The sequence below is a fragment of the Bos taurus genome, chromosome 2, assembly GCF_002263795.3.
Source record: "Bos taurus isolate L1 Dominette 01449 registration number 42190680 breed Hereford chromosome 2, ARS-UCD2.0, whole genome shotgun sequence".
Classification (NCBI taxonomy): Eukaryota; Metazoa; Chordata; class Mammalia; order Artiodactyla; family Bovidae; genus Bos; species Bos taurus.
This window is the reverse complement of record NC_037329.1, coordinates 120,012,332-120,020,890: the sequence shown is the minus strand read 5'-3', so window position 1 is coordinate 120,020,890 and position 8,559 is coordinate 120,012,332. Positions and strand designations below refer to the sequence as shown.

The 8,559-nt window shown below is 53.2% G+C and overlaps 1 pseudogene; it reads right to left on the bottom strand.

The window, feature by feature from the left end:
• Window positions 1–4,546: 4,546 nt before the first annotated feature.
• Window positions 4,547–7,869, bottom strand: LOC100138089 (intestinal-type alkaline phosphatase-like; annotated as a pseudogene).
• Window positions 7,870–8,559: the final 690 nt, after the last annotated feature.

Sequence of the window (8,559 nt, the reverse complement as noted above, 5' to 3'; positions counted from 1 at the left end):
AACCCACTCCAGTGTTCTTGCCTGGAGAATCCCAGGGACGGGGGAGCCTTGTGGGCTGCCATCTATGGGGTCGCACAGAGTCCAACACGACTGAAGTGACTTAGCAGCAGCAGCCAGGTATTTCTTGACTTCCTACTTTTGCATTCATCAAGATTACAAGGAGAAATATCAATAACTTCATATGTGCAGACGATAGTACTCTAATGGCAGAAAGTGAAGAAGAACTAAAGAGCCTCTTGATGAAAGTGAAAGAGGAAAGTGAAAAAGTTGGCTTAAAGCTCAACATTCAGAAACTAAGATCATGGTATGTGGTTCCATCACTTCATGGCAAATAGATGGGGAAAAAATGGAAACAGTGACAGATTTTATTTTCCTGAGCTCCAAAATCACTGCAGACAGTGATTGCAGCCATGAAATTAAAGTCTGATTTTCTTCTTTCTTGGAAGAAAAGCTATGACAAACCTAGACAGCCTCTTAAAAATCAGAGATATCACTTTGCCGACAAAGATCCATCTAGTCAAAGCTATGGTTTTTCAGTGGTCATGTACAGATGTGAGAGTTGGACCATAAAGAAGGCTGAGTACCAAAGAATTTGTGCTTTCGAACTATGGTGCTGGAGAAAACTCTTGAGAGTCCCTTGGACTGCAAGGAGATGAAACCAGTCAATCCTTAAGTAAATCAGCCCTGAATATTCACTAGAAGGACTGATGCTGAAGCTAAAGCTCCAATACTTTGGCCGCTTATGTGAACAGGCAACTCATTGGAAAAGACCCTGATGAGGGAAAGATTGAGAGCAGGAGGAGAAGGGGGCGATAGAGGATGAGTTGGTTGGATGGCATCATTGACTCAATGGACATCTGTCTGAGCAAACTCCAGGACATAGTGAGCAACAGGAGGCCTGGTGTGCTGCAGTCCATTGGGTCGCAAAGAGTCAGACATGACTGAGTGACTCAACAACGACAACAACTGGAAGAAACCCTCCTGGTTAGCAACTAAGCTTTCAGAACATGAGACAGCCCCCCATAGTGTTTTCCCAGTGAAGTTTAAAGTGATACATAGTTCCATCTAGTACTTTATGACTTTTCCCTAAGCAATGATAAATATTTGGAAGGCTCTTTTAAAGGTTCTTCCATAATACCATAAGACATAAAACACCTACCACCAGGCAGACATTTATTCTTTCTGCTGCAGTAAAAATGGCAGAAACAATGAACAGAAAATGATCTGTCACAAAACTAAAAGGCATTTCTTCATCCACAAATGTCTTTGGAAGATGTAGAGAAAACATTGCTGTAGATCGAAACAAAAGTCTTAGAGCAGATTATTCAGTGTGGGAGGTTTGCTATATAGTCAGTTGGCTGAAAGCAGAGGTGTTTCTACATATCTCAGTGTAAGGTATTTGCTGGATGAAATACATAATAATGTATATTTAAATGATAAAATATACTAATTTTTTTGTGAGTGAACCACTAAAGGAAGGATCTAGCAGGGAAAATATGTTTCTAACGTTTAATTTCTTATTTATTTAATGAAAGCAATGTAATGTGGGGAGAACGGTGTCAGTGCACCCCTGATGGAATACCTACTTCACAGGATGTGATGTTAAAGGATTCTGGATGATAAGAGCTGCAGACGCAGCAGAACCTGCCCAGCTCACTCACTGGTCCATCCACAGTCAACCATTGCAGGGAAGATCCAGAAACCTTGAGGATACATAACAAGCTGTAGCAGCCGTAAGTGTCGCTAACTTTCTAAAACCAAGATTGTCCGAGTAAAGGAGAAGCTTTATGATAGATACTTGGTAATGAGATTGGGGGTGGCCATGAGAATGTTCCTGATCAGCCCCACATTATGAGCCATGTTATTGGCAAGGTATTGAAGGGAGCTGGCATGAGTCCTCCTGCCCTCTTTCTTCCTGACTCCCTTCCTTTCTTAAAGACCCATGTGCTGAGATTTCTTGAGGTGACAAGTGCTGTCCATCTTGAGCACCCAATAAAATAAAAATCTTGGAATATAGTAAGCACACTTCCCCTGCATCTGCCCCTTCAAGGTCAAGACATTAAAACTGATGCTGGAGAATCTGTCCTTGATCTTGTGGCCAACACTGTATTTGACTGATAAAATCCCTCATACTTACACAATTTAGAAAAAACTTGGAAACAGAAACTTTTTAACATTTAGGTATAATTTATATACCACAAAACTCACCCTTTTCAAGTGTACAGTTCAGTGATTTTCAGGATAATCAAAGTTGTGCAAAGATCACCATGTATTCCAGAATAATCTGTTTATAAAACTCATGGTTTGCCCAAGGGAAACCATGGTTCCCAGAGTTCCCTTGGGTTTTGAACCCAGGGGATTTACTTGTAGCTCAGACGGTAAAGAATCTGCCAGCAATGCAGGAGATTTGGATTCAATCCCTGGGTCAGGAAGATCCTCTGGAGAAGGGAATGGCAACCCACGCCAGTATTCTTGCCCTGGAGAATCCCACGGACAGAGGAGCCTGGCGGGGCTACAGTCCATGGGGTCGTAAAGAGTTGGACATGAATGAGCGACCAACACACTATGAAACATAAACAAGCAACCCCTTCTCTTTGGTTTGTTGGACCAGCTAACTGACAACAGGGAAGGCAGAACCAGGCAAGCTGCCTTGTATCAAAATGCCTTTGCACAATTGGTGGGTGGCGCTTGGGAGATTGGGACTTTATTGGGTGGTCACCGCAGCTAGTGGGAACCGGCTGTATAGTGCTGGGAGCTCAACTCATGCTCTGTGGTGACCTCAATGGGTGGGATGGGGGTGGGGGTGGGAGGGCGATCCAAGAGGGAAGGGATATATGTACTCATAAGGGCTTCCCAGGTGGCTCAGATGGTGAAGAATCTGCCTGCAATGCAGGAGACTAGAGTTTGATCCCTGGGTCGGAAAGATCCCCTGGAGAAGGGAACGGCTACCCACCATGGTTATTCTTGCCTGGAGAATTTCACGGACAGAGGAGACTGGCAGGCTACAGTCCATGGGGTCACAAAGAGTCAGACACGACTGAGCTAGTAACACTTGTATGGCTGATTCACTTTGTTGTACAGCAGAAACTAACACAACATTGTAAAGCAACTGTCCCGCAATTTAAAAAAATGAGTCCATCGATATAGTAAATCTTGCTACTGATGCCCTTGTTCTATTCAGCTCCATAGATTTGTGACAGCTAATAAAACCCAGAGCTACATAAACTGCACTGAGAGCCTAGCCTTCAAATTGATGTTTACAGTTTTAAATCAAAATTTTAGCAAATAAGGAAGCATACTCAATCACGTTAACATTTCCAATGAGAGCAAAATACCATTTGACACCTTTGTAAAAGTACAAATAAATCTGTAATTTTGTAAAATTTATCGAAAAAAAGGGCTCTGTTCACTTGTATAAAATTCTTTGAAACGTTCCTTTAGGGGTAATTACATAGTCTGTAATTACATAGGAGCAGGCGCTCTGGAATGTTTTCAGAGAGAGGTCAGAAATGCGGGTTTCCCAGCTCCTACCTCTGCCCCACCCCCACAACAACACATAAACAGAATAGAGTCTTCTCTCCTCAGTAGCCAGCAGGATATTTTCTAGAGTCTTCTGGTCCTGTTATGTCCCTGCCCACAGCCTTCCACTCCCCTCCCACATTCTGGATGAAATACCAGCTCCTGCCCCATCATCCGGTTCCCTCAGCTTTGACCTTCTTTACCCTGCGGCTCCCTCCAACTCGGTCCCATGCTGGCCTCACCTGGCCCTGCCGATGCCCCCTCGGGGCTCCTGCACCGATGTCTTTATGCGATGCTCCCGCCCTCACTGCCTTTGGTCTTTGCTCAACGTCAGCGCTTCATCAGCCCGTCCCTGATGTGACCCTGACCCCCCTTCACACAGACACATGCTCTGTGCCCCCACCTAAGGGCTTCTCTTCCCACACGTGTCACTCCTGTATCACACTCACAACAGTTTGTTTGGGGGCTGCTTCCTCCCTCCCAGGAGGGCGGGGCCTGTGTCCCCACCCCCAGGTCCCCTGCTGCTACTGGGATGCCCCAGCCTGAAAGGGGCACCGGGGCCACCGTCACAGCAGCTGGGGACCTGGGACAAGTCTCTTCTCCTCTGTGTCGCTATCTCCTGTCTGTAATGGTACCGCTGGGTTCCTAGGAGGGACTGCTGAGGACTCTGTGTCGAGGGGCCCCCCGGCGCTCCTGGCCCCAGACACCTCCTTTGCCGGCGAGGTGCCCACAGGGTGGGTTCCAGGAGGATGGGAAGCCACAGCTCCCCGGGAGCCACGCCTCCTGGAAGTCAGGCAACCAGAAACCATGCCTCCCGGAAGCCCCCAGTGGGGGTCTGGTAGGCCCTGATACCTTATGGGGGACACCTCTGGTGCCAGTGTGGTCCTCAGGCAGGGCTATTGGGTGGGGAGAAGAGACTGGGTGGTCTGAGCCGTTGCCTTTCCTGGGGTCTGGGGCAGCTCCAACAAAATCTGGGGACACCGAGGCCGGGGGCACTGAAGACTGTGGCTCTCACAGGAAAGTCAGGGCCTCAGCCTCCAGGGTGGTTCGAGTCCATTGAAGCTTCTGGGCAGGGGAGCAGGAATTCCCTAGGCCTGGGCTGGTGGGGGTCAGTGCAGGGCAGGGGCCAGAAGCAGCAGCAGGGCCCCGGCCAGCAGTGCCAGAGAAGGTGGGCAGGCGGCCTGGCATGCAGTATCGGTGGGGTGAGCGGGGGCTGGCAGATGGCAGTTGGTGTAGGGCTCCGCGCAGCCCGCAAAGGCCATGATGTGCGCCACGAAGGTCTCCTCCTGCACGCCGTACACCAGGTGCGCCTGCGGGTCGCAGCAAACACCGCCACGTCCTCGCCCCCGTGGGTTTCCCTAACCAGGGGCACGGCCGCCTGCTGCTGGTGTGAGGGGTCCCCTGGCAGAGAATGGGAGTTCAGAGCCGGCAGGGAGGCGGCCTCCCCCTCCTCTGACTTCCCAGCCAGGATCCTCCCATCCCTCTTCCCCTGCACCCCAGGGCCCACCCACTGCTCTTGGTTTCGTCCACATCAGGTCTTGAGTCCCTGTTCATCTGGTACCCGGGGCCATTGCTATAGAGGAGGGAGTATAGAACTTGCCATCTCTGGCTTTGCCATCTGCCAACCCTGCAAGGAGGAGGGGACCCAGTGATCACACTGACCCAATCCTTTTGGGTGCCTTCTGTGTGCTGAGCCCAGGCACGTCTTGTCTGTTCACTGGCTTAATCCTCACCAGAGTGATACAGGGCAGTTGCTCCACTTTGCAGAGGAGGGAACTGGCTCAGAGCACTTTGTGCCTCGTAACTTAGGGACAAGGACCTGCCAGTCTCCCTGGGCTTACCGAAAATGGAGTTCCCACGAAGGGGGTAGCCACCAAAAGTGAAGACATGAGAGTGGTCTGCAGTGACAAGGATCAGCGTGTCCAGTTCGCTAGTGAGCTCATTAGCCTTGGCGATGGCACTGTCAAACATGACCGCCTCGGTCAGCGCCCTATATGCTCTGCCATCATGGTGACCGTGGTCAATGCGGCCTCCTGCAGGTAAGTCACATATAAGATACTAAACCCGCTCTGATGGCCCTCATTGCTCCTCTGTTCCCCAAGGGGCTGCCACTCACCCTCCACAAAGAGGTAGAAGCCCCTGGGGTTCCTGCTCAGCATTTGCAGGGCCGCCTCCGTCATCTCCTCCAGGGACGGGTCATTGGTGTGGTCTCACTGAGTCTGATAGGCCATGTCAACTGGCTCAAAGAGGGCTGTGGGAAAGGGGACCAGTGGAGACCTGCAAGCTGGGGACCGGGGGCCCGTGGCACCCATCCCTGGGAGGACAGTGGGGGTGGGTGGGGTTGTTACCCATGAGGTGTGTTACACTGGAGTCATTGGCTGCCTGAAGGAGCTCCGTGCGGTTCCACACATACTGGGCTCCCTGGGAGGGCAGAACCAGGCCTCAGCCCATAGCCCGACACCCCAGGCCCGGCCCCACTGTACCCCCTGCATCCGTGAGCCCCCATCACCTGGTGCTTGGCCTGCCACTCCTGCACCAGGTTCTGCTTGTCCTTCTGGACTCCAATTTGATTGGCATCATGTGGGTATTCAGGGTCTGGGGTCCCCTTAGGAAGCATGTACATTCAGCCTCCACCCAGGATCACCTGGAGCCAGAGATTAGGGCAGGTGGGTTCAGGGCCTACTTGGCCCTTTACGCCTCTCACACAGCCCCTACCTCCCCCACCAGGTCTGTGGGAAAGGTCTGTCCCCACCTCCTCCCCCTCCACACATGGGAGGGGCTGTCAGTCCCCAGGGCTGTGAGTTTCCTGGGTCTGTGACAGGTGTCTGTCCCACCCCCTCTGCCCAGCCCCGCCCTTAGCCCCTCATGTCGCACGTCAATATCCATGTTGTTGACCAGCTGTGCGGCGATGTCCTGGCAGCCGTTCATCTGGGCATCGGCAGGCAGGTCGGCGTCTGAGTACCAGTTTCGGTTCACCGTGTATGCATAGGCCCGGCTGGGGAGGCGTGCTGCACCCTGGTGGTGGTCACCACTCCCACTGCCTTCCCTGAGGGTGGCAGAGGTCACGGGGGACCACTGAGGTCTCTGAGCCCGTCCCTGCCCGGGAAGCTGACACCCAAGCCCACCTGCTTTCTTGGCCCGGTTCATCACAGTCGTGACCTCATTCCCACGTGTCGTGTTGCACTGGTTGTAGGGGGTGGCTGCACTTACACCAATGGCTCTGTAGTTGCCCTTGACCCCACACAGGTAGGCAGTGGCAGTGCCTGCGCTATCTGGCACCTGTCTGTCCACGTTGTATGTCTGGGGACAGAGATGCCTTCAGCTCTGCTGGGGTAGACACCCAGCTCCTGAGCCAGGCCCTGGGCCCATCCTTACAGCCCCCAGCCCCTATCTCAGCCCCCAGCCCTCCTGGGGCTTTCCCTCCTACCCTGCTCCCTAGGCCCACACCCACCCCTCTGGTGTAGACCACCCTGAGGTCATTTGGCCCTTACCTTGGACAGAGCCAGGTATGGGAACTGGTCCATGGCCAGGGGTGTCTCAGGTCCCGGCTTGCCAGCCATCTGCCCCTTTAGGATCCAAGCGGCTGTCACCGTGGAAACCCCCATCCCTGAAGGTACACTGTGTCAGGTCTGAGTCCCTGGGGCCAGCCTGGGTCAGCCGGCAGCCCAGGATTCCAGGGTTGTCGGGGGACAGGGTGTGGACCAGCCTAGCGCACTCACCATCGCCCAAGAAGAGGATGACATTCTTGGCGGCTGTCTGGATGGGCTGCAGCTTCTTAGCCACATTGAGGGCCTGGGCTGCCTGGTGGTTCCAGAAGGCGGGGTCTTCCTCCTCGACTGCCCAAGGGGAGAGTGGAGGTCAGGTCAGCCTGGGGCCACCCCTGTGAGTAGAGGGCACCGGGAGCTGCCTGGTTACCTGGGACGAGGCCGAGGGAGACCTGTAGCTGCAGGCCCAGCAGCAGCATCACACAGGCCCCCTGCATGGCTGTGTGATGGCGGAGGGTCAGGATGGGACCTGGGGAGGCTGGGTCTCGGGCAAGGCTGGGGCACCAGGAACTGGCTGCAGCACTGGCTTAAATTCCTGCTGTGAAGTCTCCATGTCCCTCCCAGTGCTTTAGGGGGCCACACCCTGCCCCTCACCTGCCCTATGACTTTAGGCCCTGTCACCATCAGAATTGGTAGATGTGGCCAAGCATCTGAGTCAGGTTCCTCCCTCACAGGATGGTCCCCAGCCATCTCCTCAGAGTGGGGTGGGATTAGGGTGCAGATGTTTTTTGCCTGAGGAATATTTACATGATCCTGACAGAGGCTACTTCTAACCCTCGCTCAGCAAGTGCTGTGAGAGAATCATCTCTGCTTTATTCACCTCCTGTGTTCAGGTTTGGTTCTGGGTGCCGAGGGAGGTGGGGTTGGAAGCATACAGACTGGGCGGGGGCCTGGGTTTGGTTTCCCGATGCCCTGAGGCACAGAGACAGAAAGGGTGGCCTGGGAGCCCTGCCCACCACGCAGCTCCTCACCAGGCTTGGCCTGGGCAGGTGGGGTGGGCACTGGGCTAGCGGGGCACCTGGGAGCCTGGGCCCAACTTCTTCTGTGCAGAATTGAGGTGACAGCAGAGCCTTGTCTGTGTCTTCAGTTACTGAGGGCTGAGCTCGGCCGGCACTCTGCGTGCGTGTTTCCTGTGAAGGGCCAGGAATGCGGGCCCAGTGCCTCGTACATGATGTAGACCTCGGCTCGCTTAGACAGGTAGGTGGAAGGCAGAGATGAATCTGTTCTCTCCCCAGGCCACCCACACTCACAGGAATAGCTTGTGATAGGAGCTAAGAGGTTTCAGCAGCCCTAGGTTGGGTTAAAAAGACATTTCTCCAATCCAGCAATCTCACTTCTGGGTGTGTATCCCCAAAGCTTTGAAGGCAGAGAGAATTCTCTGGTGGTCCAGTGGTTAGGACTCCATGCTTTCATGGCAGGGGGCTCAGCTTCGATACCTTGTCAGGAAACTAAGATCCTGCAAGCTGTGTGGCTCAGCCAAAATAGTGTCAGAGAA